This window comes from Hippocampus bargibanti, linkage group LG07, assembly GCF_051943395.1.
Source record: "Hippocampus bargibanti isolate YZ-2025 linkage group LG07, ASM5194339v1, whole genome shotgun sequence".
Classification (NCBI taxonomy): Eukaryota; Metazoa; Chordata; class Actinopteri; order Syngnathiformes; family Syngnathidae; genus Hippocampus; species Hippocampus bargibanti.
Window position 1 is genome coordinate 13,867,700 of NC_142740.1, and position 10,308 is coordinate 13,878,007.

The window sequence follows — 10,308 nt, forward strand, 5'->3', positions numbered from 1 at the left end:
ACACACGCACACTCACACAAACACACAAATAGCTGACAAAAAGCAGCTATTGCACGTCATTATCCGGCAGCCCATCAAGATATGGATCAGGAGTTTGTATGTATCGACTGTCACATGTACTTACCCTCTGAACAGCGATAAGAGGACAGTTAACTTCTGTTTATCGCAGGGGATGCGTTCCAGACTCACATGTAATGCGCGATTAGAGAAACCTGAATAGTTTTTATTTTTTTACAAGGGTTTCAACACTCACTTTGAACGCATAAGAACGAAATTGTAATAGAATTGGCAGGATAAAATTCCAATAATTGATTGATCAGTTGAGAATCATGAGATCATGAGAAAATATTTGATGAATAAAATTACTTTTTGGGGCTTAACTCAACACTGACAACAATAAAGGCATGAATTACGGTTTGATAATATTTTGCCCTTTCGTGTTTGATTTTTAAAAATGGGGGCAGGGAAAATATTGTGGATTGTTTTATTCATGTATTTTTGGGGGGGGGGGTAAGAAATGAATTACATTTATTAAAATGGGTAGTTACAATTTAATTGCAATAAATTAAAACATAAATAAATTAAAACATAAATAAATAAATAAATAATAAATAAATAAATAAATAAATAAATAAATAATACACATTTACATCAATCAGACCCTTGCTAGCAAACAAACAAAAATTGTTACAGGTTTTGAACCGTGGCTGCTCTATCATTTTACCAGTTTGAAAATCCTTCATGGTGGGAAAATGAGAACGTTCTGAGAACATTTACGGGGTAAAGGATCGAGACAAAAGCTAATGGCTGATCCTCAAAATGAAACAGTTTCCTTGTGATTTGGGTATCCAAAATGTGATTGTGAACTCCTGAGTTAAAATGATCCAAAAAAGTGTTGAATATGAAACTGCGTGATGATAGCAGCAGCCAATCACAGCCCAGGACAATGAAAGTCCCTCTCAAATGTTCCTTTTGTGGATGGATTGCTTTCTTGCTTTAGTCTGTTCAACTGGCCTTTCAATGCTATACAGTATTTATATGAACCGAAATAGCTGTGAAACCAAAGAAAGAAAGAAAAACGGTCCATCTGAAACAAGAATACACTCACCACAAAAAAAATCTGCAATGTAGTATAAATAAACAAACAAACAAACAATATACTGGCATGGATGCGGTGGCCACCCGTCCCCCCCAAAAAAAAACAGCTCAACTAAGCCAGCTTGGCCCTCGCTTGTCCTCCATCACCCCCGGTTTGATTTGGTGGCATTACAAATTCATCGTATGCGTCTTGTGGCTGATTGAAGTGATGGGCTGATTCCTCGGAGCTTCCCTGCATGATGGAGGATGCTACAGCAAATAGCCCAATAGGTCTGTTTAGATAACACTGACCTCTCGCATAAAACGCCACCACGTCTGCAGGGCCAGCTTTTTGGAGGGACACAATGTTGTCTCTGAATCAAAGCACAGCAGGGTTCAATATCAGTTCAAATAAATTCCATCATTGTGAAAGCAGCGGAAACAGCAAAACGAAACGTCAAAATAGATGTTATTATTGCCTCAAAAAAGAATTGCTACAGTGCAACCAATTCATATGGCCGATATGAAGCCTTTGTAAGTTCACACATTGTAAATAGCACAGCCCCCTTATGTCGAGTCAATACAGTTACATATATCGGTTGCAAATAATTACATATAGCATACATGCTTTTTATACTTTGCACTCTGTACAGTTCTTTTGATGAAACCTATTTGTGTAGTTGTACATCTCAGTCTCCTAACATTTTCTTATGTGCACAGAATACTTTGTTTTATCTTTTGACCCCACCCTGACCCTTTTCAATTTTGTTGCTGTCGATTGCAACTGTCCCAATTGTGAGAGTATTAAAGGCCTTCTGATTATGATTTTAACATTTGAATCAATTAACCCGACATACTGTGTGTTACTAAGAACTGTAAACTGGCACATCTACATCTGAAATTAATTGGTTCATGAAAAAAATTGAACTTGGAAACTTTGCAAGACGCGTTTTGCATGTAAATGCCTTAATCCGTTCCAAGCGCTCTCAATATTTAGACATAAATGTTTTGAAAAGTAAGATATGCATTAAGATATACAACAAATACATGTCACAGTTTGAGTATTGTACAATAAATGAGTAAAGAAGAAAAATGCTAATCATTTTTTTGCCCTTTTTAGTTAAAGGACAACCGACGCCTCCGGACAAGTTGTGTCCATAATTTGTAAAATCGCTTCAAATGACTTCAACTGAGCGTATTTTACCGCATATAGCTATATTTTGCGTTGTAAGACTCGCGCTGAATATTCAGGAAGTCTTGATTTTGAGTTGGTGACGAGTCCTGACGTCACGTCACGGAAGGAACGCCCCTGACCGAGAAAGGACATACAATGCATTTTGGGTACTTTGTTTGGTCTGAAACTTCGTGTTGATCCGTGTTGATGGTGAAATTAGAAGGAAAACATACATAACGCAATGGTGAATTGTTATGTGTTGCACAAAGATAACTATTTGATATTCGCTGACACAAATTGCCAGCAGACAAATCAACCCATTTCCAACGGAGCTTGGGCGCCATATTGTGCATTTTCTGGGACGCTACATTGGAGTCTTGATGGCTCGAATTGATCCGCAACTACTTCTTTAATCGATTGCAAATATTTATGCTTTCCTCTTCAGAACTATTTGAATCATATTCATAACTGGATGAATAACAAGAAAGCATCTTCTCCGAATCTGAAACCATTGTTTTGATTCAAGAACAAGGCAAGATGTCTTGGCGTGACGTCACGAACTGAGGGGCGGGACTTTCGAAAATGCCCAATTCGCAGCTCATTTCTTTTGCAGATTTAGCACACTTTAAGTCATTTTTATTGGTGTTTTGCATGTGACTAAAATATCAACCTGCATGTTTTGGGTATTTTAGGTGCTATAAAACGTTTTTCTGATGTCAGTTAGGAAACAAAAAAATGGTGTCGATTGTCCTTTAATGTTTAGTCTCTCAGTGATTTTTGCTCCGTAATAGACAATGATAGAGCAGCTATGAGTCGGTTGCGTTCAGTGAACGTTTTATCTTTCATATCTTGAAATGCCTTTCGGAACAACAGGCCATATTTTCCTGTTGAGGCAAATCAGAACTTGAAATTTTCGTAAAAAGAGATGCGATGTATAACTGTATCTTAATCCTTCAAGAATGTGGTGTCAGTAACATTTTCATATTTTCCAATGTAATTTGAATGTTACGATGACCGCCTGCATGGCTGACAGAAAGTTATTCTGTGCCACTTACATCCCTATGAAACCTCTCGTTCTTAAAGAAATGTGTGGTTGATATCTCATTTACTTTTTCAAGAAATGAACCATTGACTATAATTGCGACGGTTTTCATTTTACTGCAAGTTATGCGTTCTCTGAATAAAAAGAGTTTGTCATCATCAGGATGAATTGTAAGGAGGAGGTGGGCGGGGGGGAGTTGTATGGGGACAAGAGGCCAGAACCCCTGATCTGCATTCTGCCCCCATCAGGTTACCAGGGTAACGAGTACAGTACGGCGCGGGGCGAGGCGGGCAAGCGGAGGCTAACGGGGAGGGCACTCACTCTTTTCCTTAGAAATTGATATTCATGCTTTTGTGGAGCAGGATATTCCAATCGTCTTGATTTGAAGGGAACATTTCAAAGACCCCCCTCACCCTTCTCTCCCCACCACCACCACCGAGTCCCCTGTCGGATCTCCTCAAAGGACGGCGGGAGAGCAGAAAAGAAACAGCTGGATGACACAAGCTAAACACCAATCATCATTTAGGGGAAAATTAAGCAGCATTTCACAAACCCGACAAAATAAAACTCATTTGCGAGGGTTATTTTATGCAAAAAGGAAGAATGAAAACCTACTTAATGCTGGCTTACAAATATGCTCAATTACAATTTGGAGAAAATGATATTTTCACCGTCCAGTTCACATTATATTTTACTTTTCTGGCCAGTATGAAAGCTGAAGAAATTGAAATGGGGGGTATTTTAGATGTTATGTTTTGTATTTTTGTATTTTGACTTTGCCATCCTGGTTTCCTTTTTTTCCTCTTCCGCTGTCTGATGTGGATGGGTTTTGGTTTTCTTCTGTCTATTTTTGACCATGTTTAAAAGGCTTTTTTTGTGTGCTGCTCCAACGTTTAAAAAAACTGGAAAAAATAGCGCAAGAAAGCTGGCATTAAAATATGGTATTTGATGAGGTTATGGGTGCATTGTATGCTGTCTTGTTTTTAATTAGAGTGAATGGTCAATAATGAAATAAATGGCCAACTTTCACAGACACTATAGACACATATTCTTTATCATTTGTATTGTTTCCTTCCCTCGCAATGATTTATATGAGTGTAATGGATTTAAAACAAATCTGCCTATTAGTTTTAATTGTATCAATTGTTTACAATGGTCGTAAGCAAACCTCATATGTCCAAAATTGGTCAAGTTCATGTTTCTTTTTTTCTTTTTTTAATAATAAATAACTGGCCAGGAATGCCGATTAACATTCTTCGCTAACAACATTCGACATACTTTGCTCCAGTGTATTCACCACCAGTACGTCCGTACCCATGGCCTTGTGTTTTAGTACCCACTTTATGGTCCACAACAAAACACACACACACACACACACACACACACACTAAAAACATGCCTTTGAAAATAACGGTCTATGGCATGATGCAAGCCTTTGCACACACCGGGGTTGCTTTTAAAAGTTAGAGGGGGGTTCATCTTTGAAAGCTGTGGGCAGTAAAACAACACCTTGACTCCGGCATTAGACAAGGTGATTTACAAACATACCAGTTTGAAAAAAAAAGTAATTGAGAGAAAATGAGCCAAAAGGGGCTGAAGAAAGGCTTCCATACCAACACACACAGCATTCCACACTGCTAGCAGCCCTAAGATAATGTTGTTCTTTAATTAAACAATCTCTGCCGCGCGGTGTGAAGGAGCAGGGGGGACAACCGAGATGTATGCAACCAATTCTGAGAGAACTATAAGAACATTAGTAGCACTGGTGAGTGATGACAGCATTTAGATTTTATCAGAGGTAACAAAAATAAGCGCAGGAGATGCCGATTCATCCAATCGAAACTCCGACAGTATTTGTTTACCATATGGCACAGGTGTCAGAGTCAAGGCCCGGGGGCCAAATCTGGCCCGCCACATCATTTTATTCGGCCTGCGAAACCAAATCAAACTTGGGAAATTCCATTCTGCTTGCTTAAGTCCGAATCAAATTTCAAATTGTCCCATATAAACTACAATAACAATGATTATTTTTTACTTAATTTTTTTCACTTCAAATTTGAAAACTAGTGTAGTTTAAACATTCTAATGGCTTCTCAAAATACATAACGCCCCCGGAGAGGAAACCGTATCGACAATGTGGCCTGCGGCAAAAAAATGAGTTTGACACCCTTGCTGTACGGTATATTTCGGGGACAGCAAAATTTTCGAATGAACACAAAAACCCACTTGGACCCGACTGTCAATTTCATCTCCGAAAATTCCCATACACTTCATTTGGTTGGAGGTTTGTGTCTGATTGCCTGACACGGCACAGAGGCAACCGGAGCTGCCAAAGCCAGTCTGCACTTCCTCTCAGCTCAAGTGCCGGTCGACTACTGCTGAGAGTTGAGTGGAATAATTCCGCTATCGCAGTGCTGATCCGCGTCCTGCGGTTTCATTCGCCCGGCCCCCGGGTTTGCTGCTGCATGAACAGAAAGTTGGCGAGCGGTCACGACGGCGACGATTTCACTTCTATTCATTCAGACAGGGGGGACGGGGGGGGGGGGTTGACCCACCGCCGCCTTCGATGTAGTTGCCACAGACGGCTTGTAATTTAGGGAGTGAGCTTCCTTGTACTTCCTGGCGTGACCACTAGGAGGTGGTATTCATAAGGGTTGGCTCCGGTGGGTGAGGACCACAGAATGAAATGACAAGCCTGTTCAAATTCTGTCTGCACACTCACCAGACACCTCATTTGGTCACATTCTAAGAGCTGCATTTAAAAACCTTGGCTCGCATGAAGAATGTTCAGTTTTGACTGAAGGGCTATTAATCCGATGCTTATTCTTGTGGTTCAACTTTGCAGTGATGTTTTCATCAAACGGAACTAAAATCCCATCAAATGCTCCGAGGGCTACAAAACAATTGTTTTGAATGTTGAGGGGGAGGAGAGGGAATAACTTTACTTGATTTGAGACATTTCATTGAGGCTGGGTGTGAGTTTTTTGCAGCTGAGCAAGCATCATGTGTTTTCTTTCCAGACTCTTCCCAAGTTCTTCCACAAGCGCCTCAGCTGTTTGTAGTCACTGGATGGGTGAATGGATAGCTTTAAAGTGGCCCCCAGCACAACCATAGACTATTTTTTAAAATATATTTTACAAAATATATTACAAATATTTTGGGATAGTGTAGGGAGAAAAAGAACCAACACTTATTGGCTGTACATAAAAATGGAAAAAGTGACATTAATACAATTTGATAAACAGTGCCATGTCAAATCGAGTTGTTATCCCACCGAATGGAACAAAATCAAATACCGTATTTTCGGGTGTATACGGTGCACCCAAAGGCCTTCATTTTCTCCAAAAGATGACCCTGCGCTTGATATGTGAAGGAATATTGAGCCACAACAGGTCTCGTAACTACTGTCAGCAGCCACGACTCCATTTCCCCCTTAGAAGAGGTAGTGTGTCACCCTAGCCTCTACTGTAGGGCTTTATAATGTGATGTGCCTTATATTTGGAAAACTTGTATGTATTTATATATTATATTTGGAAAACTTTTTAGGTTAGCCTTATAGTCTGTTGCCCGTATAGATGGAAAAATATGAGAATGCACCATTCATTGGAGGTGCGCTTTATACTCCAGTGCCCCTGGAAAATACAGTAATTCCACCCCGAAATCGTTATTGCACCCGGGTTGCATATCAAGTTGTGTTGGATTTCTATTATTACGTCAAAAAAGGGATTTTTACTAGTTTTGGTGAACCCGCATACAAACCACTGTAGTCTGATTAAGGATTCGGCATTTCCATCAGGCCAGTCCGAGAGCGACTTAACACCCATTGTCCTGCTGGTCATTTCACTTGATGGAATGCAAATCTAGAGGGAGGGTCTTATAGGGTGCGCGGTGGCAAAGCCATTGATTGGAGATGAATACAGTGGCTACTCTCAGGCCCTTCATGGTTATTAGGACTAATAGTGAAACCTAAAATAGAGGGAGGAGGAGGTACAGGTCGCCGCAAATAACTCTTAAAGCGGACGGCTACTTTGCGGGCCTCTTGGAGAGTTTGGCTTGCGATTTGCATTCCTTTGTGTGACAACTTGTAATCCTCCCCTTTCGGCAGGCCAAGAAACACACAACAGATTTATTGTGCCCGTCAGCAAATCGTTTCGTTTGGGGATGCTCAAACTTTTTCTTTGGCTGGAGGGAACCCCTTTACTTGGCCACAATTTATTTATTTTTATTTTTTTGAAGTAGTAATCTGGCGATAAAGCTTCAGTGTGTCGCCGCCCTTTTCGCTCAGCGCTGATATAAATCTTTTCAGGCTAACAGCAATCTGGGCTACTCGTTAGCTTTAGCTTTTTGGGTCATGTCAGACCTCTCTGTGAGCTTCTTCTCTTCTGGGGTGAAACAAGGAAACAACACCGCGTCCAGGAGTGACGGGTTGTGAAACACAATCACGTACTCACAAAGTATTTTTCCCTGGTTTTAACACATTTGCTACGTAAGCCATGGTTTCTTTTGTTACAACAAGCTAGCATTCAGTGATTTCCCTTTAAAATTTCTAGCCAATTTGTAACAGTGGAAAGCTGTAAATAGGAATGTAGGTAGAAAAAATCCAAACCAAGCACGAGGGAAGTAATTCTATGCATTTTTGCTAAAACTGTGTTACTTTAATTACACGAAACCTGGAATCAGTTTTGTTCAAATAAATCTTTTTTTATACATACAACCAAATATTTTGGAACGCAAAATATTGACTGGAACTATGGCACAATGTCTTACTTAATTGGAGCAATCTTATTGTATTAATCTTATTTCAAGTTTTATTTTACATCTACTTTTGAGCAAACTTGCCAAATGATGAAGTGAAGGAAGAATAATTGGCTGAATCATTGTACTAAGTTCATCCTGTCTGTCTGTCTACTTGATATCTAATTTTAAGCAGATACTTTACTTACAGACAGTAAAGAATCTGCTTAAAATTAATAATTGGCTGAGTTTGTTTCATTTAGTGCAAAATGTATGGAGCTACACGCCTTTAAAAAGAAAATAATAAAATACAGGTAAAATTCGATTTACGACCAGAGCGACTTACAACCACCCGTACTAATGACCACAACCGCCAGACCCCATTTTTTCATTTTATTTTAATTCTACGCCTGGCACCGCAACGCGCTAGCAGCCCGGCAACACGTCTGACAATTTTAGCCAGTCAACCAGCCAGCATCTCACTCTTGCACAGCAATTGACCGCGTGATGGCACCGGAGGGGGGAGTGTCCCCCGACGCCGGCCACAGCATGGCCAGAACTTGAGCCGATGCGGTCGGCGCTCGGGCGCATTGGACCGCCGCAACGAGAACGTCAAATTGGGCCCACCGGCGGCGCCTCTTTGCGCGAGGTGGAGGGTCGGGCGCTTCGGCACCGCAGACAGCCACTGGGTCAGGCCGCACATCGGCACGGAGAACGGGTTAAGGCCGGGTAGAGGGCAACCGGTAGAACACCGGCGACCCAGACCCATGCCCGCCCGCCCCTGTGGCGTCCAAATCAGATGGTTTGTAAGTCATTTAGCATTTCAAAATTTGAATGGATTTCGACTTACGACCATTTTGACTTCCGAGCGTTTGGTCGGAACGGGACCCGGTCATAAGTTACATGTTCCCTGTAAAATAAAATTTACTAAAACTAAACTAAATTAAATTAAATTAAATAAACATTGAAATACAATAAAATAAAATGATGATTTTCTCTGGTTCATGGCTCTTTGCGGTGTTAGAAGATGGTAGTGAGATCAGCAGGAGCCAAGGTGTTGAACAAAAAAATATTATTTTAATCTTGTAGACAGCAGAGACATTGGTCGGTCGGTTGAGGAGGCCAGAGAGAAAGAGAAGCCCTCCCCACCCAGCTTATATATGGCGGGGTATGACATCACTTCAAACAGGCCTATCAGCTACGAGGTAGAAGGGTGAAAGTTGAAATCAGACTGAAATAAAAATGTTTAAGTAACAGTTATCACTACAAATACGTAAGGTTACAAGATAAACTACACATATACAGCAAAGTCTCGTTATCGATATTCTCGGGAGTCGGAAAAAAATATCGATATAACCGTATTATCGATATATCCGATCCTGCGCCGAACTGCATTAAGTGGGGGTAAAAAATGTGCGATATTTGATATGGCATGTCATTTTCTCATTGGGTTTATGGATCGCATATTTAGCATGCTTTTGTACTGTAGTGAAGTGAAAAATAAACTTGCGCATTAAATAAAAACGTCTTTACACTTTTTAATGACTATTTCCTTTCTAAAATTCTACCAATGCAAAATCCTCACGGTGTTCTATACACACAAAACCACGAACGCCAGCCTGTACAAACATATGAAAAACAGTGATTATTGGAAGCGATAAAGATATCTGAATACAACACAATTAAATACATGTATGAAAAAAAATGCAAAGTTTACATTACTTACGTTGGTGAAGTATTCTGCGGCACGTCGAACTATTTCGCGATTTGCTTGTTGGATTGTCCTCCACAGCCACGATTGCCTTGTACGTTGTTCGGATATCACAATTCTTACGTTTCCCCATGGTTGAAATTGGTGTTGAACAACAGTACTTTATATAAGAAGACTAAAGTATGTAAAATGTTTGGGGGCTGGGGCTTGGTAGGACCCGACAACAGGGTTCGAGAGAGTGCCTGAATAGAATGATTGCGGGTGAGTTACGGCGTAACAACAGCTCCTGTTTGTATGTGATAACTGCTACGTTTTGTTATTAAAAAGACTGACCTGCTATACCAGCGACTGTGCGCATCATTTGCCACGCTGAGGGGCATTAATTTATGTTTCAGATGCTATTGCAGCAGTAATGAAAGCTGTGAGCTCCGCTACGCCTTTTTTATTGTGCTCGCGTATGACAGTTCAAAACACACGGAAGCTGCGGCGGGAGATGGAAAATGGCACCGTAGTCACCGGATTATCGTAATAACCATGTATCGTACTAAACGGAACTAATTATACCTAAAA